Source organism: Petaurus breviceps, unplaced genomic scaffold (genome assembly GCF_028583685.1).
Source record: "Petaurus breviceps papuanus isolate PSGF00001 unplaced genomic scaffold, PetGlider_PUasm1.0 76, whole genome shotgun sequence".
Taxonomy (NCBI): Eukaryota; Metazoa; Chordata; class Mammalia; order Diprotodontia; family Petauridae; genus Petaurus; species Petaurus breviceps.
Window position 1 is genome coordinate 10,110,004 of NW_027186473.1, and position 26,377 is coordinate 10,136,380.

The window sequence follows — 26,377 nt, forward strand, 5'->3', positions numbered from 1 at the left end:
AATCCAATATACAATTTGGGAACCTCTGGGGTAGTTTATCATAGCTGTTCAGGAGTTGATACTATGGAAGATAGGAATATTGTATTTAATGGAAACTACAAGTAGAAATTGAATGAGTGAAGTGCTCTATAACCATGCTGCTGAAAATGTTTTTGAAGCACAAAAATTTCCCAAATTTTTAATAATATAGAGCTTTCATATCTCTCATCCAAAATATGGGATCTCCTTAGTAGCATAGTACTATTCTTCTCCATTGGACCCTCACTGAAAGGGCCCATGCCTTCTTTTGAATAAACAATAATAATGTCAGCTAACAATTGTATATTGCTATTTGGTTTACAAAGTGCTTTACACTTATTATCTCATTTGATCTTCAAACCAAGCCTGTGAGAAAAGTATGTCTTTTCTTACAAAGTTAGTATAAGAAAAAAAAAGTTTGTAAGGAAAAGAATATTATCCCCATTTTATAGATGAAGAAACTAAAGCAGACAAAGGTTAAGTGACTTGCCTAGGATCACATGGCTAGTAGTGTCCAAAGTTGAATTTGAACTCAAGACTTCCTGACTTGAAGTTCAGTACAAGATCCACTGTACCACCTTGCTGCCTGAATATTAAAAACAACATGGTGGTATTCTGTGAGAGCCTAACCCACCGATCCTAGGTTATATGTATGCTATTAATCTTGTCCTAAAATGAGACCAGATGGTGCTAAAATTTTATTTATCTTCCTTTGTCATTCTTAAGAATAATGTATATTGGCGTTTAGTTGCCCTCAGAAAGGCTAGACTGTTGTGTGCGTATGCACACACATTAACAAGCATTCACTAAGTCTCTACTATTTGCCACGCACTGTGATAAGCTGTGAGGAGACAAAGGAAAGCAAAAAACAAAACAAAACCATTCTCTGCTTTCAAGGAGTTTGCTGTCTAACAGAAGACAACATGCAAACTACCACGTACAAACAAAATATATATACAAGATAAACTAGAGATAAACAATAGAGGCAAGGCATCAGCATTAAGAGGAGACAGAAAAAAAATTTTTTTTTAATTTTGACTGAGACTTGAAGGAAGCCAGAGAAATTAGGAAGTAGAGATGAGGAACGAAAGAGGTCTAGCCAAAGGGGAACAGCAAGTGAAAGTGCCCAGAACTGGAAAAAGGAATAGAAAGGGATCCAGTGTCCCTGGACCATGGAGTACATGGGGAGGGGGAGGTATAAGGTGTAAGAAGACTGGAAAGGTAGAAGGAGTCACTTATAGAGAGCTTTAAAATCCAAACAGATTACCTCCAGGATCAGAATTTGTATTTGAGCCTGGAGGTAATAAGAAGCCACTCAAGTTGAAAGGGTTATGACATAGAGAAACTTTAGCTTTAGGGAGATGACTATCCAACTGAATGGATAATGGACTGGGAGACCAACCAGCAAGGTATTTGAATGGTCCAGGCATGAGTTGATGAGTGACTGGACCATGGCAGTAGCAGAGGGAAAAAAAGGACCTATTGGAGAGATGTCATGAAGGTAGAAATGGCAGGACTTGACAACAGATTGGATATAGGTATGACATAAGAGTGAGAAGTAAATGAGGATGCTTAGGTTTTAAAACTAGGTAGATGATAGAATGGTGACATCCTCCACAGTAACAGGGAAGTTTGGAAGAGGGGAGGGTTTGGAGGAAAAGATAATGACTTCAGTTTGGGGCATGATGAGTTTCAGATATTGAGGAGTCATTATTATCCACTAGAAGCATGTGTCTTCACTGTAATGTTACAGGACATTATGAAAGAGGAAGAAAAGGAGGGAACAAGTGTTCATTAAGTGCCAGGCACTGTGCTAAACACTTTATAAATATTATCTCATTTGATCCTCACAACAATCCTGGAAGAGAGGTGCTATTATTATCCCCACATTACAGATGAGATAATTGAGGCAGAGGTTCAGTCATATAACTAGTGATTGTCTGAGGCTGGATTTGAACTCAAGTCTTTTTGACTCATGCCCAGTGTTCTCTCCAATATTCCACCAAATGCCTCCAAATAAATAAACAATTTAGGATATATTTCTATGGCAAAGATGCCTTTGTTATAAAAGACCTCTTCAAAGTCATGCAGTGCTGCATAATGAATAGAGCATTGAATTTGAAATCAGGAAGCCCTGGGTATAATTATTTAAAAATTCACATTTCATGAATTAGTCTTTCTTTGGTCCATAGGCATCCAGTTTCTGCCACCAAGTCTTTTGTGTCCCAAGCTCCAAACCACTGCAAAAGCACAAAACTATTTCTTTTCTCAACCAGTCAAAATCTCTCTCTCTCCCTCATCTAAGTATAACTCCAGGATCTAGAGGAAGCATGTAGTTAGGAACAGAATGCTAGAGTTGGAGACAGGAAGACCCGAGTTTAAATACTGCTTCAGACATTCACTAGCTGTGTGACCCTGTGCAAGCCTCAGTTTCCTCATCTGTAAAATGAACATAATGATATCACTACTTCATAGGGTTGCTGACACTCAAATGAGATGTGTATAAAGAACTTTGTAAACATTAAAGTGCTATATAAATAGGAATTGTTGTATTTGTTTTTATTAGACAGGAAAAAAAGAAGCATTCCTTTAATAACTCTCACATTTACTAACATGACTGGGATACATTCCCTCTTCAATCACTGCCTTTTAGAATCCTCTTCCTTCTAGGCTTTGTTCAAGTGCCCCTTTCTCTACAAAGCTTTCTCTGATTCTCCCTCTCCCACACACTTGAAAGAAAGCATTCTCACTCCCCTTACATTTTCCTAGCAAAGATGGTTTGCTTCCATCTCACTCTAGTTTGTATAATACATAACTCTGTTCATACATTTCTACCAAACAGAATGTAAGTACAAGGATGTTATCCTTCAACTGTAGCCACAGCCCAGAGCATGGTGCTTTATGCATAGCAGACAGCTAATAAATGCTCATTGAATTCAGGTCCCCTGGCAAAACCTCTTTAAAAACTGATTCTGAAAACACAAAACCTGATTTCCTATACTGAAATTCAGTTAAAATTTTCAGAGAACAAAAATCTGAGGAGGGCATCCCATCGCCATTCTCAAACCTTAACCCCTTCTAAAACAGTTTACAAAAGTGTACAAAATAAATAGAGCTCTCCATTTTAGTCATTGTCAGGGGTATTAGCCTCTGGGTTCTGAAGCATCACTTATGACAGGGCTTATCAAATACTCCCTGTCAAATTGTGATGTCACCATGTCACCTGTTGTTTTCTGCTCAATCCTTTCTAAACTAGACATATTTACTTTCTGCTGCAACATCTTGTGCTGTGTTGATTTATTAAGATGGGGGTGGAGGGAGGGAATGGCCTCCAAAGTTTTTGAGGTTAGAGATAGTTTTTTTTTTTAAAATAATATTTCTATGTCTAGAAACTAGCACTGCATTTAAGAGGTATTTAATAAATTATTTGTTGAATCTGAAATGGATTTCTATCATCTTTATTTAGAAAGATACTGAGTAACTTTGAATAAATGCATCAGATAAGTAAAGAGCAAGGGAGAAAAATGTTGATTTACTTTTAAAAATGCTTAAAATGGAAGAAATAGGATCATCACCATCAGGCAGCAACATTGCTTTAGAACAAAGTTTTATTGATGTCTTTTGTTTTTACTTCCCAGTCATTTCCAGATATACTCCTGCACCACCCTTGCCCAAGCCTTCTCTAGTATCAAAGAAAAACAGTGAAAGAAACTGGACCCAGAGACCTGAACCATCTGACAACATCTATGACGTTCCATACCTTTAACTAACTCTTCTCTGGAGCCAAGATTGGTCATTTTAATTATATCATATTAATTTCATTTATTACCACAGTAATTCTTTAAAATTATCAACTAAATCACAGAGGGGTTAAGATCTGCATTAGTGGAAGAAGAACACAGTTTCATAATTTTCTCCAGTTTTCTTCAGCAGCATGTATGCAAAACTGAAGGCAGTAGATGATGGGAATAATCCAAGGCTGAGTTTGGCAGGGCAAAATCAGCAATACCATAAAGGGGGAAGTGTTACAAGAGAAGAGGACGGTAGCTGGTGAGACTGAGTCATGGTATAGAGGAAAAGAGTTTAGAATTACAAGACAGAGGGAGGTGGAATCACAATAGACTTTCGATCAGAGAAGGGAATTTCAGAATTCATGAATGTGGGGATGGCGCATTTATGAGTGGTAGAAAGATAAAGGGTATGTCCATTTTTGTGTGAGGCTGAGGGGGGAGAGAGGAACAGTTCATGTAAAATGAGTAAACCGAGAAAGTGTGAGGTAAGCCTATCAAAGGTTGTGTGTGTGTGTGTGTGTGTGTGTGTGTGTGTGTGTGTGAAGACAGAGGGAGTGTCCTAGTATGAGGGCAAGAGTTGGTAAGAAAAGAAAGATATTGAACCAGGAAATGAATTTAGTTGAGGAAAGAAGAGCATCCAGGAAGGCACTAGACAACAGCCACAAGAATTCTGACTGAGTGGTGGATCAGTGAATCTGAAGGGTGAAGAGATTACTGAGTGATGATAATACAGGAAAAACCTGGAAGTGGCAACAGGAAGCAAAGAACTATATTCTGCCTCTCCCCACCTCAACCAGTGAGTCAGGAGAATGAAACTAGAGCCATCTATGGAAAAGAAGGCCAAAGAAGCTGTGTCACTGGGAGAAAGCCAGGTCCCAATGAGAGCCCAAAGAGTAAGTGGGACAGAAAAAGATGTCAGATGAAAGCAAGTTTGTTACCTATGGGTATTTTATTTTAGTACATTAGGGTTTCTTCTATAATCAATGTATATATTCATTTATGCCTATTTTATAGTATGTTTAATGGCATATTTCTACTATTTTAAATTAATGTAATTATAGCTTCTGTACTTTAATAGTGTATCATTACTGCTATTTATGATTCATTTAATTCCAAATCTGGTTCAGGAATGTGATACTTCCTCTCCCAATGATAACACTGTTTCTATAGGAAAATATTGCTTACCTTATAGTATACTTTGCAAAAGGGTATTACAATGAAAAGTAGGGACTGCTGCATCCAAAATTCAGTATTATGCAAAAATGCTAACTGGCATACCTGCAAGCAATCTGACCGATTCAATTGCCCAGGAATAGAAAAAAAAATCCTAATTATGGTTTAGGTAGGCACATTAACCCTGAACTTCCTCTAACTGAAGCTCAAACTATTCCTAGTGAGCTGTCATTTTAAAACCAGGAACCAGACAGTAAAATGACAGGAATTAATAAGTTACTCTGGTGGAATGCCTGGATAAAACAATAAAAGGGGGGGAGGAATTTAAATTCAAAAACATTTATATAAGGGGAAAAAATCCAAATATGACTTGAAGGAACATAATTAAAACACAAATCATACAACAGTGTAATGGGGGGGGGAGGCAATGAAAAATGGTACTTGTAAGGAGACCTGCATTCTAATATTAAATCCTCTATTAATTACAACTGTGTGACTTTGACCCAATTACTAAACCCATTTGTTCTTGAGTTCCTCACATAAATGGCAAGGTTGCACTAGATGATTGCCAAGGGCCTTTTCATTTCTAAAGTTCTGTGATTCCCTTTGCTTATAATTTGTACCTCAGCACTTAAAAACATTTTTATCTAATCCAAAATTAATATTTTCTCCGTTCCCTATCTAGAGGCCAAAATGCAAGGAGGGGGCTAGTACATGTTTCATCAGAGAATTAGATTCTGGTTAGAACAAAGAAATTCCCCAAATTTTGCATGTTTAACTTTCAAAGTCTCAGATGTACTCAACTAATAGCCTGCTATTACAAAACCATTCTAGATAGCGGTCTTGGGATTATGGTGCCACTTGTAGGTTGACACTAGGAATTATCTTTCTCAACACTCCTTCCTTTCTCTTTATCATCCTACCAGTAATGGGGAACCTGTGAGCTAGAGGACACATTTGGCCCTCTAAGTATTCAAGTGCAGCCCTTTGACAGAATCCAAACTTCACAGAACAAATCCCCTTAATAAAAGGATTTTTTCTATAAAATTGAACTCAGTCAAAAGGCCACACTCAAGGACCTAGAAGGTCATATGTACCCTTGAGGACAAAGGTTCCCCACCCCAGTACCTATATTGTGAAGTCTCTGGTGGAGAGACTCCATGGTACAGGCCTGCCCTCTCCAATCTCAGGAATTCTTAGGGTGGGGCTAACTTATGCCAGCACCTGAGTTAGTTCAACTTCAATGCTGGGACAAAATTAGGCATTCAAAAGTTAACAAAAGAAAGTTTACTTTGCTGTAGTATAGACAAGATATTCAATTAGAATACTGCAACCCTTAAATTGGGCGTGGAAATGTTTCTGGTCAGCTAGGCAGGGTGTGGTGATTCTATAGTTGTGGGCCATCTGCCAATCTGAATGGTCCTGGCTCCAGAAAAGTGGAACTTTTGCTCCCTTAGGTGACCAAGAAGCCATATCAATGTGGCCAGAGGCCACAGAAAGATTACCAGAGGTATCTTGAGCCTTGGCCAATCAAGTCTGAGAGACATCTTTACTGCCTTCTAGGGGAAAAATAGCCTAACCAGAGTTGGTGGGATAGGAGAACCCTAGTCTCTCACAGGAGGGAAGGATGCTAAGGTAATGCACCTTTGATTAAAGTTTTGATGAAAAGCAAAGACGACAAGTGGAATGTACCGTCAGAGACAGGCACACAGTCAAAGCTAGAGATTCAAGGGGGAGTTTAGTTTCTAGGAGTGAATCTAGAAAAAGAATATAAGGGTAGTCTGGTACATTTAAACAACATATTTGAGTTTCAAACCCCACCAGATGCTAATTGACGCTGTTTTCCCAATTGATCAAAATCAAACCTGCATCAGCTGTAGAGACATTCTCATGCTATCACTACCCTCATTGGCTTCCATGGAAACCGTGTGGTGGAATGATTTGCTTCCATGGTGTAGCAGCAAGCACCCCAAGCACGTCCTCAGGGTTTGCTGCCCATACAGGTTCTTGGATCTGCTTTGTTAAAGGAAAGCAACTCAAAATGGGTTAACAAGCTTACTTTAATCAGTCAGACATATATTGTTTACCTTGTTCAGGGGGAAAAGGTCAGCACCCCGAACTTCAAAGCATACAGGCAGAATTATCAAGACAGAAACAGATCAAGTAGACAGATTTCCAAACTGTCCAACCATTACATCCATACCCAGTCAACATCTGGGTTTCCACATCTGGGTTTTTCAAAGCCGGGGGACTCTCAACAACGGCTTCCCAGAATTCAGATCAAATCACAGAACACTTCTCAAAGTGAGTCCCAAAACAAAGCTACACATCAGGGCTTATATAGCCTTCTCCTGGCTCAGAGAATGTAACAACCTTATTGACCCACTGGCCAATCAAAAAGTATCTACTGAAAAACAAGCCTCCCTCCCCAGGCTTCTGGTGCACTTTAGCCTAGGGGCAGGGAAGATCTTCCAAATTTGCATTCCCATTACACATGGCTAAAGTGCTCTCCAAACTGCAGCTCTCATTAAGCAAAGGAGGAAGGGATAGACACCCAGGGATATCAGGCACACGTTGTCCTTCTGATTTTTTTCCAGTTTCACTGCCTTCAGTTCTCTTTATTCTGCCTCAGGTATCTTTTTAAACAAGTCATCCACACATTCTTTCTAACTTCTGTCCTCCTTGTTTCCCTTTTCCAGGCCTGTTTCTTTGTGACTGGTAAACATAAAAACTGTGCTAGCGACAAACCTTTATCAGAGAAAAGGAAAATCACAAGTTTTTTAAAAATTAAATTAGTTATTATAAAGAACTATCTCTAAAGCATTCAGAAGATTCAGAAATTACCAAAAAGCTTACATATATCCCCTCATCTTACTCTAATGAAAGCTTTTTCATTAAGCAGAATTCTTCATTCATTGAATATTCAAATACACACACACACACACAAACTTCTCATTCAGTTTTCTGCCACCTTATATTTTAAAAGCATAGCATTTCATCAGCTTTATAAACTAAATTGGTCCTTTGTGTGCTAAACACCATTGATGATATTTTTCCTGAGGTAAATACATTCTAAGTTTCCCCAAACTGACTTAAAAGTAAAATTTTCTATCATGAACTATGATATAATTTTACTTTTGAAAGCTTTCATAAGGCTGGGGAAAGGAGTAATTAAAAATGAAATCCTTATTGGGGAGATACCTGAGAATTATTCTTGTCAATTTCTCTAAGACAATTATTGTTCTCTATATTTGTGCTTTATCTCAATCAAATGGCCCCAAACGGTCACAACTTAATATAAAATATTTGACTTATTGGTATATTTTAAGAGGCTAACTAAATAAAATGGGCTTAACTTTTCTAGGCATACCAACTATAACTTTTGAAAGCCCATTTCCATCAGATTAACATTTCAAAGCTGCTTGATGCTTTTGCAATAACCTGAGTAGGCACTTAGCTGACAATAAAGGCCCCTCTATTTTCTAACTTATAGCTTAATTATATTTGACAAAACTGTATTCTCTATGTAAATTAATAGCTCTTTGCAACAGAAACACTGAATCAGCTTTTGCCTCTGGTTGTATAGCCTCATTCATTCATGTTATCTAGCTTTTCTAGGGCATTACCCAATAAAAAATATTCATTGGCTTCCATAATTAAGGAGCCTGCTCAGCACCAAGGGAATTACATCACACAGATGTCTAACTCAGCAAAAAAAGAAAGCAAGCCACAGATTTAAAATAATCCTTTTTGCTTCAGGTAATTGTCACATTAATGAAAAATGAATAGCAATATTTCTACAGGCAAAACAAAACAAAAGCAATCACAACGACCTATTCCATTTGCAAGTGGAAAAGACTAAGTCATGTTCTAAACTATTTCTTCATAATATAATGTACAATAGATTGTCACAATTGACATCTCTCATTCATTAGAGGTGACCTCCCTACTTCTTTCATCCTCCTTTTTCTTCATCATCCCTCACCCTAATACCTTGGCAGGAACTAAACTGTGGATTTATTAGTTGAATTACTGCTCAGATGCCTTATTGTGACATAGAAGTCACACTACACTCTCAAAGGCTATTATCAATAGATAAAAGCTCTGGCAGTTGTACCAAGATGGAAAAGTTTCAAATATGAGTCTAGCAATGGATTGCCATCCATGCTTCAGATTTAAGAACAGGGACAAAGTTTTTTTATGGATCCAGCAACTCATGGCCACCTACTAAAATATGGATATAATTTCTGTCAATAGCAGAAGTTCCAGAATTGATGAAATCACATGGTCTGGGTTTTCTTTTCTTTTCTCTCTCTCTTTTTTTATACTTTTGAGACTTTGGTACTTTTTTGATACTTTAATGATTTTGATACTTTTTTGATACTTGATACACCAACAAAATGTGTATTTCTGTTGTTATTTGTCCTTAGTTCTCCAAGAGGATCATGGACATTAGGAAGATGACACCATAACTTACAAGTGAATTGAATTTAAGTGAGGGAAGGCTGTGCAGAGTCACCAGTCTCACTTTCCCTTTTGGACCCGTGTGGGTCCGGTGGCTCCATACAGATCAGGACAACTGGAGATGGCCCTCTTTTTTACATACAAAGGAGAAAACAGGGATTATATATGAAAGAACAAATCTCCATCACATACTTTGGTCCTTCTTTCTTTAAATATACAGCAATTCAGCATTCCAGTACCAAAGCTTGTCTACATTTTGCCATTACTTCCTTCTGTTCTCTCTCTTTTTTAATGCAACTTATTGTATACTTTAAAGAAAGAAGTAGAAGGTGCAGAAGCTTCATGTCAATATATCATCAATTCTTCAGATCGAGAGTTGGAAGCTGCTAAACCTAACAGCAAAGAACATAAGAAAAAAAAATGTAACTGACTATGTTTCAGTAACCAGTGGAAATCCAGATGTGGGAATTATATCATAACCATTTGTCATATACCATTTGCTAATTAGAATGAAGATCAAAATCAACATTAAATTAAAAGAAAGGCTGATAATGACAAGATGGCAATGTATATAATTGCAACAGCTTCAACCTGGCCTATTTAAACAAGCCATCTGGGTTTTAAAAAGAAAAATTTTTAAGAAGCAAAGATATTGATTTTATCACCATTTCCCACAAAATGTTAACTTACATGAAGCAATCCACACAACAAAATGACCTCAAAAGCCCAGAAATTCTTTAGACAACACCAGTCTGGACAAATAGCATTTTTCTTCCATTTTTTTTCTTCCTGTGTAGATTGTTCAAATTAACTCTTATGAGGAATTATGAATCTCATTTTAAAGAATCTACAATGTTATAGAGTTTGATTTAATCAGCTCATTTTTTAATGACAGTAGCAAACAGCATTGGTGAGCATATGTCTCTTTTTTTTTTTGTTGTTCCTCATTTATCCGATGAACAGAGTATGTCTGTTGTAATATCTTTCAGGAAATCTTGAATAATTTTGATAGCTATGTGGGAGTTACATTATTGATGAGCAGCCTGTAAGGTACTAATTTGGTCTATGGAATGAAATGATTTTTTATATAGTCAACAAATATTAAGCACAGGATCTTGTATTGCTTATAACTGTCACTCACTGTATGACTCAAGAGCTATGACTAACAGAAAAACATCATTTATGAAAACCTGCCCTTTCCCTCTCATTGCTTCTTGATTAATGACATAAAAATTTGGGGAAAGGAAAAGTTGGCATACGGGTTGTTAGTCACTTGATATTTTCTTAGAAGCCATTTTTCAATAATACTAAGTTTGGTAATTAAGATTTTTTCCCCCAAGTTCTTGGTATTTTCCCCTCTTTCAGAAACAATGAATAGGGACTCTTCAGCTTCCTCACAATCAAATGATCTCCAGCAAATGCTTCCTATTGCATTTACTCTTCCAACTTTTGTTTTCTTTGTCATTTCTACTTCCTATTATAGCACATTTGAGACTCATGTTAGAAGTCCAAATGGGGGGGCTCTACTGTCATTGGATGGATAAAAAGTTTGTTAAATCTTTATAGATTTTTTTCCCCTATTTTTTGTTCTTTGCCCTCTTTTCAGTTTTACACATAAATGTCCTCAGGATGATTTTGCTTAATTGGGTCTTACCAGGCTTTCTGCAAACTTTTCCCCTCTGCTGCATTTTACTGTTTTCTCATTAGGTAATACTACTCATAATCTTCCACCATACTCCATAAAACTTTACAAATTAGTTTCTATTCTAAATTAATGTTCCTCTTAGAAAAGAGATTAAGTATTTGTTGGTTGAGTGTTTCTAATCTTCAGCAATTTCCTCTTTGAGGTGAATGAATTACATCCTTTAGGATTCTTTATGAAATGATGATAATCTGTCAATCTGTTTTTTTATTTGCTTCCCATTTTTAAGTATCAAGCATAAATTAGGTCAGACTGGAGTTTCCACAATTGCATGTCATATGTTTTCATTTTTATTCTTTTTCATTTGGCACTTTTTCACAGGTACTGCAATAGGAGATGACCAGGAGTCCAAAAAGTAAATAATATATTTATATTATAAAATATAATTGTTTATCTAATTTACATATTACCTTTGTACACACAATAAAAATAACTGCCAATTCTATTATTTGCATCTCCAAAGATAGCCCATGCACCATCTTCCATTAAGTTACAACTACCCCTTTTAAAAAATTTCTGGTTTCATTTTTAGTGAGAATGTGAAGATTTATGTGATTCAATTCTTCTAGGAGCATGCCCACTAGGTCACTGGACAAGGATGTCACATTTAGAGCACCAATAGCTAAATTAAATCTGTAGATGGTCTTTTGTAGCTTCTTTCAAGAAATCTTGAATGATTTTGATAGCTATGCAGGAGTTATATTGCAGATGAACAGCCTATAAGGTACTAATTTGATCTATGGAATCAAATGATTTTTAATAGTCAATAAATAATAAGCACAAAACCTTGTATTCCTTATACTTCAGTCACTCTATGATTAAGCTGCAACCATGAAGCTGTAAACAATGAAGAACATTGTTTGTGAAAACCTGCCCTCTCCCTTCTTATTCCTTCATGATTAATGTTATAAAAAGTTTGGGAAAGGCCAAGTAGGCTTGTGGATTTCAAGGATCCAGGTGACTTCTATACCATCAGAGTAAAACTTTGTAAAGGCAATGGTGATAGATAACACAAACACAGAGGGAGATAGAGAGGTACTACATAGTGGTGATACCTTTGGAGTCAGAGAATTTGAAGTGCAAACACTAGCTCTACCCAGCCCAGGCAGCCATCATTGATAGAAGTAATGTTGGTAGACAAGAAGCCAGCCATTCTCACCAATTGCTGACCAAATGTCCCTGAGAGAGAGTTGAGGCAGCCTAGTAAAAGAAGCAAGGCATTGTAAGGGAAAAGAGAAAAGACAACATGTTTTAGGTGAATTAGAACACTGCCACCACCTCCTCTCAGTCCCCAAGATAGCCCAACACCTTGGGCCCCAAAGCCCAGGGAACAGAAGTGCAAGCAGTCCATGCTTGTATTATATTTATTTATTTTTATATTTTTATATTTATTAAATGCTTGCTATGTGACAGACCCTGTACTAAGTGCTGAGTATACAAAGAAAGGTAAAAACACAGTCACTGTCCTTGTGGTGTTCACCCCATACCATTGACCTACTTCCAGAGATGTCCTACAGTCGTCAGCCAGGGAGAAACTCCTGTGGAGAGAGATGTACCCTTGGAGCTGCTTCTGCACCTGCCATAGGCCCTGCCTACTCAGCAGCCATAGCTACTGAAAATGTGGAATCAAAGTGCTTGCCACCAAAGTCCTTAGCATATGAAATGGTTCAATATCAGAGATGGATAAAGTTTGTGGGAATGACATTAAAGAAGATGCATTACTATGTGCTTCGAGTTCAAATCCAGTCGTAGACAACTTACTGGGTGACCCCGGGCAAATCATTTCCCTTTTTCTGCCTCAGTTTCCTCAACTGTAAGAGGGAGGTAATAATACCACCTACCTCCCAAGGTGGTCAGGATTAAATGAAACAACATTTGAAGCACTTAATACAAAGGTATGACACATCATGGTAGGTGCTTAATAAATGCTTGCTTGCTCCCTTCCTTCTTTGCAGCTGTTCTCGAAGGCCTTTTCCATGTGAAACCTCCAGTATGTATTGTCTTCCCTTGAAATTAGTAACTGTCTCCACTGTTTTATACACAATTTCAGTGTTCATCACAGTACATTGTTCAGTCATTTTTCAGTCATGTCTGGTTCTTTATGACCCCATTTGGGGTTTTCTTTGTTGTTTGTTTGTTTTTTGCATTTTGGAGGGGGGAAGGCAGGGCAATTGGATTAAGTGACTTGCCCAAGGTCACAGGGCTAGTAAGTGTTAAGAGACTGAGTTCAAATTTGAACTCAGGTCCTCCTGACTCCAAGGTCAGTGCTCTATTCACTGTGCCACCTAGCTGCCCCGCATTTGGGGTTTTCTTGGCAAAGATACTGGAATGGTCTGCTATTTCCTTCTCAAGCTCATCTTACAGATGAGGAAACTAAGGCAAACAAGATTAAGTGACTTGCCTAGATTCACACAACTAGTGTCTGAGGTCAGGTTTGAACTCAGGAAGAGGTATCTTCCTGACTCCAGGCATTCATGTACCACCTGTTTATAATATGTGCTTAATAAATGCTTTTTCATTCACTTTTCATTTCATTCATCCATTCATTTAACATAATGATGGTTGAATTGTTTGTAATTGAGTAAATGGTAAACTATTCAACTAATAATTAAACAGTTCCATGTAGACAAAGATTATATCTTATAAAAACATTACATACTGGGGCAACTCGGTGGCACAGTGAATAGAGCACCAGCCCTGGAGTCAGGAGGATATGAGTTCAAATTTGACCTCAGACACTTAACACTTACTAGCCCCACAACCTTGGGCAAGTCACTTAACCCCAATGGCCCTGCCTTTCCCCCTCCAAAAACCAAAAACAAACAAAAAAAATTACATACTTCCCAGTACCTACCATAGTACTCTGCAAACTGTAGGTGTTCAATATTATAATTGAATTGAATTGTGGTCTAATAAGGGTAGCACCTAAAGGGAAGGAGGGAGGAAAAAGGTTTGGGACAGGCTCGGTGGAGAGTGAGATAGGACAGGGGAGAGTCTAAAGGGCATTCAAGGACGCACAATGTACCCGCCTGTTTCATTCATGAGCCCTCCTTATCCAGGCTTACCTCAAGCCTCAACCAAACCCACCTTCCGAAAGAGGCTTTTCCTGATCCCTCTTAATACTAATGCCTTTCCTCCATTGCTGTCTCAGTTTGTCCTGTAGAAATCTTATTTGTACATGGTTGTTTGCATATGTCTCCCTTTTTAAAGTATGAGCTCCTTTAGAATAGGAATATTTGTCTTAAGTTTTTCTCCTCTGTGTGTCAGGCATAGGGCTTGCCTGGCACGTAGTAGGCCAGGTACTAGTTTATAAAGTGCTTTTATAAAAGCACTACTTTTCTTTCTAAAGCCTGGCTTTACAAATGCTTGTCAATTTGATTTGACCTGTTAATACTACTTAACCCCAGAATAAATATCTATATTCACTTAAGGTCAATACATTGTGGCAGAAGATATCAGTAATAGTTGAAAAGACAGGCAACGCAATCAGACCTGGGTTCTAGTTCACAATTTGCCACAAACGTCTTTGGGACCTCAATTACTTCATTCAGCAAGTGAGGGGGTGTTTTAAGTCTCTTCCAATTTTAAACATCTATGCTTTTGGCAATTGTTAACATGAAGTTGGTTTCAGACGTGGAAAAAACTTCAGGTGAAGAAGTGGCTCAAACCATGTGGATTTACTGGGCCTTCCTCCCATTCTGGTAGCACTGCCCCAAGGCCCAATTCTTTCTTTCTTTTTTTTTTTTTTTTTTTTTACTGTCCCATAGCCCTTTGCTCCATTTCCCACTTAAAGGATTCCATCAAACACACCCAACCATCGTCCACTGCGAGCTCCCTTGTAGGCTTGAGGGGTGAAATTTGGATTCTCGACATCTCCACGGATTGTCGCGAGGGTACCTGCCTTTACTAATTCTGGGCCACTGAGCTCACTGCTTTCATAGCACGGTCGGTGGTTGTGTGTTTGTTTGCCTGGGGAAAGGTCCCCAGAATTGTTTTCGTCCCTGCTACTGTTCACTCCTTATCCCCAGTCCCCAGATGTCTGTCCTGGCCAGAGTTCGACGAGCCGAAGGGCAGGTGCGCTGCACTGGGCTTCAAGCCAAGCTTGGGCCCGTGCCCCAGGTGGGTCAGTCCCCTACTGGAACCACTATGGGGGTGGGTAGAGGTGGGTGGTGCGGACTTAGAAGACGTGCAGGCCTTTCGGGGGACCAGGCCTCCATTCCGACTGCGTCTCAACCCGCGGTGCCCAGAGTGGTGCGTCCCCTTCAGCTTAGAGCTAATGGTGCTTCACGTGGCCAGAACGGAGGGGTAAGGCACAATTCTCTCTCATACCCGGGACAGACACTCCACCCTCTGTCCCGGATCCTGTTGTGAGAGACAATCCCAGCTACTTAGTTCCTGCCGGCAGCCCCAGGGGCTCAGCCTCTCGGGTGTTACCCTGTCCTGCTTTAAGTTGTAACACTTGAATTTGTCTTCCTAGGGGCTTCGTAGAAGGGCTACAGTGTTGCCGCTTTGAAGATATGAACTGTTAAAACTTGTTTTAAGAGTTTCACAGGCTCAGGGCTTGGAAGGCCTTGGAAAACTGAGTGAAGGTGGTGAGGTTTATCCATGCTCCTTAATGGAGTTTGGTGGCACATGTTTACAGGGTTAAAAGTGCCGATGTGTTTTTCCTCTTTGTCTTTGCAGAATGGGAAATGACCTTTTCATATCAGGAATTTATTCTCGTAGGTGGGGAAAGATAAAATCCAAGGCTTCCCCAAAATAAACTGCTGTTAAAGGATTTTACAGTTCAGTTATGTGCTACTTTTGAAATAAAGAACTGTGGTTAAAAATTCTTGATGTTTTTTTTTAATTGTTAATGGGTACACAAACCCCTAACCCTGTTTGGTAATGTTTTAAGACTAGTGCTATGAGCGATTAACAGAAGGATGTACTAATTTACTAAATCCACAGATTTAAAATGAAGATTCTTTCCAGTTGCTAATGAGGGATGGCTCCCAATAGGTTCAGCAGGAACTCTGATCTTATTTTAAGACCAGAAAACCTGCAATTCAGTCTTGAAATAATTCAGTAGGCCCAAGCAAACTTGGAGTTAGAGTTGTAAAAGTTTATTTTATGCTTTATAGCGGGCAAGAGTCCTTTTGGGGACCTGCAACCTCAAAGGGGTAGAATTAAGGTTTTTATAGGATAATTTATAGTATAACCCATGCCCATTATGCTAACTAGGTAATTAAGGGTGGGATTAGGGAGGAGTTAAGGTGGGGGCCAATGTTTAAAGGAACATGCATTTTTAATGTAACTACACAGGCATATTGCCCATGAGTCACTGTGGAAAAGCCCAAGGAGGTGTGGTTTTAGGTTTGCAATGTCACTAAGTCGGCTAGCAGTCAAGGGCTGATGGAGAAGTGCCCAGTCTGCCACCCATCAGTGTCATGTTTGACAAGATTGATGTCTGGGAACCAAGGCTAACTAGAGACTCAGGGGATAATGGGCTAAGGAGTCAACCTAGAAATAGGGTACCAAAGGATTCATGGGGGCAGTGGGACACTATACAAGGGGGAGATAATAGTTGCCTAAGCTGGAATGTTTATGGATACTTTTGTGAAGGATTCATAGGAATAGCTCGTTATTGTTCCAAGCTGAGATAAACAATTCATGAGTTGTTGCTGGGCGGAGTTAATGCTCTGAAGCTGGGGGTAGGGGGGTATGATTTTACAAACTAGTTTTACAGACTGATGTTACAAGGTGGTATTACAAATTGATGTTACAAATATAGATCCCAAGCACCCCACCATTACTAATGTTACAAATTGGTATTACAAACTGAGTTTATAAATTGATTTTACAAACATAGCTCCCAAGCACTCCATCATTACCATCAATCTGGATTTGCTGTAATCTGAAATAAAGCACCTTGATGTGTGGTATCTTAATTTAATAGGTTAAAAACATACTTATTGACAAATATGAGAATTTCATTTTGATTTTCCCCCCAGAATACCTGTATTGTTTTAGAATCCATAGACAATAACATCTTGAGCCATTTGGAAGATAGAATTCATTCCCTAAGGTTTGAAAGTCACTCTCAAAACCCCATGAATTGTTACAATATTACATTTTAGACAGTTTTCTAAGTATTTACATTGACAATCATAATTAACTTATGCCTGCATCAAAACAGGCACAGGCCGAACTGAGAAGTGTGTAGAATGATGGACATGAGCAAGGCGGGATCTGTCATAGCAGTTCTGATTTATTGATCAGAGGGCAGGGTTTATATAATGAATGTAAAGCAAGTATCTCTTAGGTTCCCATGAGAAAATGTTTAATGTCCTTGTTTGTTTACACATATCTGTATGTTTTAATGTCCTTGTTTCCTCAAATGCATCTATGTCTGGGTCACTGCTTGGGTTATCAGGTCCTAAACTCATGCAAGTCAGGAAGAGATGGTGAGCCAATCTTAAGAAATAATATAGCCTTCATGGGGAGCTGGCTTGGGAGAAATCCTGGACCAGAATCTTTCCATATATGGACCCAGTCAGAGACTGGCCCTCAAAAATTAACAATCAAAATCACCACATATTTGTGGCTTTTGTCCTGGCATCCTTTCTAGAACATTTCATTTCATGTACAATTCAGTTTGATGATCCAAGTTCAACTTTAAACTTTGTAGGTAAGGAAATACACACCTCTGAAGCTGGAATTATCTGATGCTAATTGTCTTCTCCAAAGATTAAGAAGTAATAAAATTTCTCCATGACTTAGAAAAATAAGGATGGGGGGTTATTTGGTTCACAGGAGGTAGTGGTGGTCTCCCTGCCTTCCTTCAAGTCCCAGCTAAAATGCCACCTTAGAGAAGCATTTCCTGATCTCCTTTATCAATAGTCTTTCTTTTCTTTGTTGATTATTACCAGTTTATCTTGTATATATCTTGTTTATAGTTTGAATGTTGTCTCCCCCACTAGACTGTGAGCTTCCCAAGAGCAAGGACTATTTTAGTAGTTTTTGTTTTTTAGTTTTTCTTCATATTCCCATGCTTAGAGCACAGTGCCTGTCACACAGTAGGGCTTAATAAATGCTTGCTTGTTACTAAATCACTGGTGTCAGCCTGAAAAAATTTAAAAGTCAGATTTGGTGAGTTCAAATTTTAAACCCTGTCCTTTCCCTCTTCTCTCTCTGCCATTTTTGAATTCATGTTATTGGTCTAAGATGATGACCTAGCCTATTTTAGGAAGGGTTTTTACACTTAAAAATGTAAGAAACCATTCAGACTTGACCCTCAGGGTATAGTTTGCTAAATGTCTCTCCAAAAATTAAGAAATCTAATTGTTCTTGAATTGGAAGGTGCTGCATAATTTCCCAAATAAAATCTAGCTTGCTTTCTTCCTATTAAATTCTAGATTAAACCTCATTACCCACCTCCAGTGGCTGTGTGGAACACATGACTTGATGGGCCACCCTATCTAAATGTCTAATAATCAGTCATCGTTGTCCACTTGATTTTTCCACTGAAAGTTGGTAGGCTGTTCTGAAATTAAAATACCACAGATCTCATTGGAGAGTCTTTGAAGTATTTTGATGCCATGGAACACAATGTTATTTATGAAGCAGAGCATCTAAAGGTTCTCACCACATATTTGGAGTCCTTCATCTGTTTGGACCCTTCAGAATATCCTCCATGGTACTAAGCACCTTTCCTGAACAGATCTCGCTGTTTTATCCTTTGTTTGATATTGATAAACAGAAGATAATTAAATAGTTCTCTGATTATGTTTACTAAGGAATCTTGTACAAAGAATAGCATTCACTGCCATTTAATCTGGCAAAATAATAGAAGAAAAAGATCAGAAAAGGAATAGAAGCAAAAGACATTCTTTTGTTAAAGTTATTTTACTGGCTTTCATTTTAAATTGTTTTTAGTTTACAATATTTTAAACTATATTCTTTCCTCTCATCAAAAAAACAAAAAACTAGCCATGTAACCTTGGGCAAGTTACTTAACCCCAATTGCCCTCCAGAAGGCAAAACAAAACAAACAAAAAAATGGAAATCAGTGATTTGGTATCTTCATGTGCTTTACATAGGGAAATTTTTACCATTGTGGTTACTTGCAATATTTCCATCATAAATTTTATAAACATTCATTCCTTTGTGTTAATAATGTTTTTTTTTAAAAAGAAAGTCATAATTGTTCACATACGTTTATTTAGAATTTTGAGGGATTATATTCTTTAAGAATTTAAGGCATTCTTCATTTCCCATTTTGTAGTTGTGCCCTTTTTCTTTCTTTACATTGGCCTTCCCTTTACCAGTCAACACATATACTGTGAAGTACTTTGTTAAAGTGATTCTTAGCATCTTTGGCCAAGGGATTAACAACATAAAAGGGAATTGAACAGAATATACCTTTTCAGTTGTTAACAATTCTTTACTAAACCATGGAAAAAGCAATATAGATATAAATACATGTGTGTATATAAATGTACACATACATGTATATGCAAACACGTGTTCACACATATATATGGAAAAGATATAAATACATTATATTTACATAATATAAAAAAGATATATAAGCCATGGAAAAGACAACTAGAATGGAAACTCTTCACTGGAGTAATTAGACTTGTATTGGAGTCCATTATAGCAACCAGCTACTTTGGTTCTCAATGCTACTACCATACTTGAATATCAATCACTGTTTATTCCATAAGGTTTTATAATGTGAAAATTTTCAGCACTCAAAATCATATTCCCTCTCAAAGTATTATTTCAATCACAATGACGATAACAGGAATCTGTAGTACAGATTGGAAAGAACATAGACTGGATTCCAACCCTAGATCTATATGTTACTAGCTCTGTGATATTGAATAATACATTTAAACACTTTAGTTTCCTCAAAATCTCTTAACTGATCATAATATTTTTACTACCTATTTTGGGGAGGATCAAATTGAGTATTATACAAATGTATACTCTAATAAAACAGGACCAGAATTCAAAATTCCCATAAATTGGGATCAGTTTGCTTTTTGTCTCAGTCAATCACTGTATGGTCTTTGTCCTATAAAACTTCCTTTGTCCAGTGGCTGACACCCTAAAATCTCATCAGGTTGTTTAAAAAACTCGGTTTAATAATCAATTAAGAAATCACCCCTATGCTACAGGAGAGATGATAAACATGTTCAGGTCCCCCACTGCAGCCTGAACCAGATTGAAATGTAATCAGGAAATATTTAACAAAATAAAAAATAAAACAGCTAATATGTCTTTTTCTAAACTAGTATGTGGCCCACAGGAATCCTTATGTATAGTTTAGTAGCCTGTTTCTATTTGCCACCATTGCTTTGCAGTCTTATCAGGTGTTTTAGAAAAAATCCCCATTTGATCAAAGACTGTTATGCCCTACCTCCTTAACACTAAAGTTAAAGATGCTCTTAAAAAACCACAGATACCTGAAATTTTAGATGGCCTATCATGCTAAAGTGATGGCTCTTTCCTGTCTTGCAGCTTTCCCAATCTCAAGTGAAATCAAGCTCTCCCTTCTTGAAAGTTTTGTAGCACTTTGATCTTTTACTATTTTTTTCTTTTACTATTTCTTTATTTACATTTCTGCCTTGTATCACATTTACTCATAACACATATTTTCTTCATCATGTACCATTAGATTCTAAGTTCCTTGATGTCAGAGACCAGATTGTTCTTTATTCTTTGAATCCATAGTACCAGCATAGTATCTTAAACATAGCAAATACTTCTAATTGTTTGCTGAATGGTCAGAATTGATAAGGTTGGATTGTTGAAATATCTTTTTATTTATCTAAAACAATTACATGAAGCAAATAATCATAAACCCACAACATTTGTCAGTCATTTAAAAAGAATCAGCATAGGTTAGCTAATTGTAACTTTAAAATGACTTAAACTTTTATCAGAGAGATTTATGTAGATTAGCTTCTCCTTCAACATAAATGAAAGGAGGCCTCCTTCACTTGGCTCTGTACTAACTCTGAAAAAGAACACAAACTGCTTGAAATTCTGTTTCTGGCTCAACCACTGACTTAGCCACTCTACCTCGAGCCAAAGAGACTCATTTTCCCCCTTCCATCTGTAACATGTAGACCAGGCTTTTAACTTTTTTCCCTGTGGTGGTAGGATTAATGAGCCACCAACCTGGCATTCAAAGACATTTCTATTAATAGATGTTCAATGACAAAAACTTAAGGTTAGAAGTGAAGAATTTTTAGACCTCAGCTAGTAGGTCCCTTGCTCTGTTTTAAACTTCCGATTTCTGTATTTAAGCAAATGAGAAATGGATAAATCTTTCAAGTGATGATACTAACTGAAAAAGGAAGTGACAATGTTCACCCTTAAAATTATGAGATTTTCAACTTTAAATAATTTTGTCACCTTCAAATAGATCTTTCATTATCAGAAATTTTTTTTATGTGCTAGGACAAGAATCAATAAAATGCCTTATTGTAAGAATGAGGACATCATAAATTGTTGTAAGGGTTATGGGATTTAAAGATCTTCCATGCCCCGTTGGACTTGCTGATGTAGCAGGAAGGGGCGGAGCAAGAGGAAGCGGCAGCAGCAGAGGCAGTGGCAGCGCGAAGCCCTTTTTGAGTTAGGACTGCTAAGGACTTTCTGCTAAGGACTCCTGCTGAGGACTGCCAGGGGCCGGAGCTGCTGGGAGCGTGCTTCCAGGACGCTGGGTGGTTGCTGTGAGTGGGGAGAGGAGGACCTTTGCCTGAGGTAGCCTGTTCTGTTTTAAAGGCTTGAAAATGTGGGTGCTTTCTACTTTATCTACCTGTGCCAATATCATAACTACTCTGATGGCTTTCACTTTCTGGTTTTGGGACTCAGTCTTTTGGTATCTTAATAAATTTTCTAGTTTATTTCCTCATATGGCAAACATGACGTATTTTGTAATGGATAATTATATCAGCATATTTGTAATCTCTATAGGCATTGTGAATATGGCATTGCTGATACAATTGTAGATGATAATTCTTTGCTGGAGTCCAAAATACATTTTTATGTACTTGAACAGTGCATTGATAAAGCTGACTTACCATTACATGTGCTTATTAGAGTTGACATTACACTAATAAGACATATTCATCAATACAAACAATTAAACTTTATTGACTGTTTTATAATACAAACATCAAACCCTCTAGGAACAAACCACCAACTTGATCCTAAAGGTCCTGGTAAGTGTGTCTCTTAACAGTACTCATGACAAGGTTCCCTCTGCAAAACCTGTGCCATGTATCTCCCTCTAAGGTGACATTCTGTCAAGTATCCCATCAAATAGTACTGCTTTCTAGTGAATAAGGGAAGGTCACATCTCCAAGTATAACGATGGATTCCATCATGGTCATAATCCAGGAGTAGACTGATGGCCAGTGCCTATGGTAGGTTTTTATGGTCCTGGCTAAGAATGTTTAGAAATTACATCTAAGACTGGGGACATAAAAATGCATCATTAGCAGTTGTTTATCAAATGTGAGAGACCCACATGTTATTAGTAGTTTTTACTAAATTTGGGGGATAAACATCATTGTCAAACTATACCACTCAATTGTTTGCCGTATTATAGAAAACTACTTAGTCACAAAATGGAGTTGTTCATCCTAAATTAACATACTTATTCCCACTACAATGTGCCTAATATTAATATTAACCAAAAATGTGATTAACCCAGAAGTTGATTTTTTGAAATTGCTATATTCCTAAAGCTTATTTAGAGGGCTGTCCTTATGCTGAATATAGGCCAAAGTATTTTCTTATATTTAGAATTTTTTTTTTACCTTTGTGACATGACACATTGCCTTCTAATATATTGCTTTCATATTCTGATATTTGAACAGATTTCTGATTTCACTAATGTGTATGTTCCTTCCTCTAGGGCAGATCATAAGACTTCTGGGATTTCTGTATGGCTTTTTTTTTTTGTAAATTACCCACACAGAAACTACCTCAACTGTTAAGGCCTAACTCTGGTTCTTTAAATACTTTGTAGGTAACATATGTCTCTAAGGCTCTCCTTACTCTCTCTTACTCTTGCTAGAGGATGGATGGGCTTGCCTCCTTTTCTTTCTTTTCTTTTCCTTTCTTTTTTTTTGGTTACAAATATGTATCATCAAGCAAAACAAATTTCCTATTGTCCATGTCCAAAAAAATGTCTCAATCTGAATCTGTTACCTCTCTCTGTCAGGAGGTGGGAAGCATGTGCCATTGTAAGTCCTCTAGAATATTGGTTGGTCATTGTATTGATCAGAGTTCTTAAGTTTTTCCAAAGTTATTTGAAAAAGTCTGTATCAATTCATACAAGTCTTCCCAGGACCTATCTATCTCAGCCAAGAAAGGATAGCACGTCTAAAAATAACCAGTTTTCCACTTCAGATTCATGCTAATTCTTAGATGAAGGCAATGTGTCCTCCTTTAAAAGGGTATTTTATTGGGAGCCAACCTAGTTATACTTGATGTTTTTATAAATTGTAGGGGATTTATTAATAGAAGAGCTAAGATATGTACCTCCTTGCCTTCTTTAATAAATGGAGACTATGAGTATATAACATTGTCTATACTGTCAGAGAAGGTTGATATATTGGTTGTTTTTGCTGAGCTGCTTTTTGTCCTCTTTTTTTATTCTCTGACATATGAGATAATTCTCTGGCTAGAAGAGGAGGAAAGAGATATTCAGAAATAACATGATATTAAGAAAAAGGATATCAATAAAATATTTCTAAATACTAGTGAGTTATCCTAACCTATCCAAGTTGACTCATTTACTACTTATCAACAAAGCTGAAATTAGAAACTGTTTGGATTCCCACTCTAGTATTCTTTCCAGTAGATTTAACTATAACCAGAAACTCGCCATATTTAGTGCAGAAGGAATTATGCGGTCTATTTTAAACTACTTTATCATCTGCTTTATTGCATGTGTTACATTTATAAAGGTAACAATTTCTATTTGAGATAAATAAATCTACACTTCAGATTACTTTTGTCTATTCATAAAGTACTGGAAAATTGGAAACTATTCTCAAGTAAGAGTAAAGGAATATAATAGCTAGCATGTATATAGCACTTTCAAAGTTTGCAAAATACTTTGTGAACAATCTCTCAGTTTATCCTCCTAACATACCTGGGAGTACATGCTATTTTGCAGATGAGGAAACTGAGGCAGACAGGTTAAGTGACTTGTCCAGGGACACTAAGTTGGTGTTTGAGGTAATATTTGAATTCAGGTCTTCCTGACTCTAAGCCAGTGTTGCATTCATTCTGCCATCTAGCTGCATCAAAAAAGTGAGGCCAAAAAATGTAAAGCAATGTAACTCATATTCAAAACCTGATCCTAAGATTTTATGTTCAGTACTTTTTCCATTGCCCCATGTCAGACCTTTTCCCTATGCCTAAGGAGACACTCTCCTCCAAAGACCCTTCCTTTGACTATGTCTCCTTCCAGATTCCATACCCATCTGTTCATCTCTTTCTCTTGATTTCTCTTGATTTAACTCCCCCAAACCTAACCTCCTCCTGGGGACTGCACTTTGTTCTAGTCACATGGTTGATAGGAAGGGTTCATAGTTTTTAAACAAACTGTTTTGAGGTAGCTAGAAAGACCCACAAATGGCTTTTTAGGCAAAGAATAAGGAATTGGAATAAGTAGGTGGAGAATAGGTACTAAAAAAGAATGGAAGCTAGGACAGAATGAGATTGGTAGTGCCTATATGCAGAGAAATTTGTCAAGGATAACAATGTTTCCTGCTGCTCAATTATGCATTTATACTATTCTTAAGTATAATAGAGAAAAAAGATTTCTTTGACATCTAGCTGATATTTAGCTGAAATAACATCCTTCAGCATCAGTTTCAATTGAAATACTAGGAGATTAATATGTTGGGGTAAAAGGACCACTGCACTGGGGATTTAGACTAAAATACCCTTAGAGTTCCTTTCAGGTCTGTCTGAGTCTATAAAACATGGATTTAATCACCTAAGAACATCTCTAAGTACTCTAGAGGATAAAAGAAGCTTGAGACCAGGAGACAAGTTAAGGTGGAGCTGGGAACAGAAGACAATCTTAGATGGGGTATGCTTTAATGGTAGAAGGGAAAGAGAAAGAACGATGAAATATTTGTCAGTCAATTCTTTGGGGGTAAGCCTTAAAACACCTTCTTTTCCCTTGGTGATTAGCAAGGTCTTCTAGTGTGTCTGTCCTGGTTGGCTTAAGCACTTAAACTGCCCCCAGGGGAAAATGTGTTTGATTTGGCTACCATCAGTCTTTCCTAATGTGTGTCCTGGTTTCGAAAGAAGATGAAATGTTTTGGGTTGTGTGAGTGTGTGTGTGAATTTGTCAAGGGATTGTCATGTTTGTTTTTGTTTCTTTTTGTGTTGTTAACTTTTCATCACAGCATTTAAAGGAAAATATATGGTCTCCTAACAAGTCTTAATTTTCTTTAGAAAACATACTCATAATACTTGCATAGACAAGTAGAAGAAAAAAAGCCTGCAAGGCATTCATCTGAAATGTACTGATATGTGCACCTTTTACTGTTTGGACTCCTTTGAAGTGAAGATCAGAGGTGGTCTTTTCTCACTAGCCATCTTTGATGTTTTTCTTTGCTATTGCTTCAATTCTATACATAGACTAAACATAAAATAGGGCAATATGTAATCACCCTTCTATGATGAACTTAAATGAGATATTTGTCAAAGAAAACAACCTGTTACCATTCAATTATCTTTTTATGATTTTTCTGAGTATCTCAAAGAAAAAGATTAATTTAGTTGAACTGTTATTTTTTGGCATCAATTTCAATTTAAGCTATGAGCTAGTTTTAAATTTGCCTTAACAGACTAAAACCAAATGCATCAAAATGTCTAAGAAAAAGTTTGATTTACTATAGTTTCAGTGTGATGTTTAATTGGAAATTAAGTAAACCTCCCGGCAATCTAGAGTGTAATCCCTTCATCACTCTGCTCCACTAAGATAAGAAGAAAGAACAATCTCCAGGAAAGTTCTATGAGCCAAATCAATCTTGCTTATAAAACTTGGAAAGCTGGGTTTACCCACAAAACTCCCATCAAAAGAGCCAAAGATTGGGGCAGTTAGGTGGCACAGTGAATAGATCATGGGTCCTGGAGTCAGAAGGACCTGAGTTCAAATTCAGCCTCAGACACTTAATACTCACTAGCTGTGTGGGCAAGT

General features: G+C 37.4%; 1 protein-coding gene and 1 non-coding gene across 2 annotated transcripts in view; both read left to right on the forward strand.

The window, feature by feature from the left end:
- Window positions 1-1,199: 1,199 nt before the first annotated feature.
- Window positions 1,200-26,377, forward strand: part of RASL11B (RAS like family 11 member B) — a 134,541-nt gene continuing 109,363 nt past the window's right edge. Inside the window, exon 1 of the mRNA XM_069105226.1 lies at window positions 1,200-1,205. The gene's annotated coding sequence lies outside the window, so the exon portion shown is untranslated. The remainder of the gene's footprint in view (window positions 1,206-26,377) is intronic.
- Window positions 15,403-15,528, forward strand: LOC138175227 (small nucleolar RNA SNORA26). Its single transcript, XR_011171945.1, has one exon. It is a non-coding gene; the product is annotated as a small nucleolar RNA SNORA26 (small nucleolar RNA).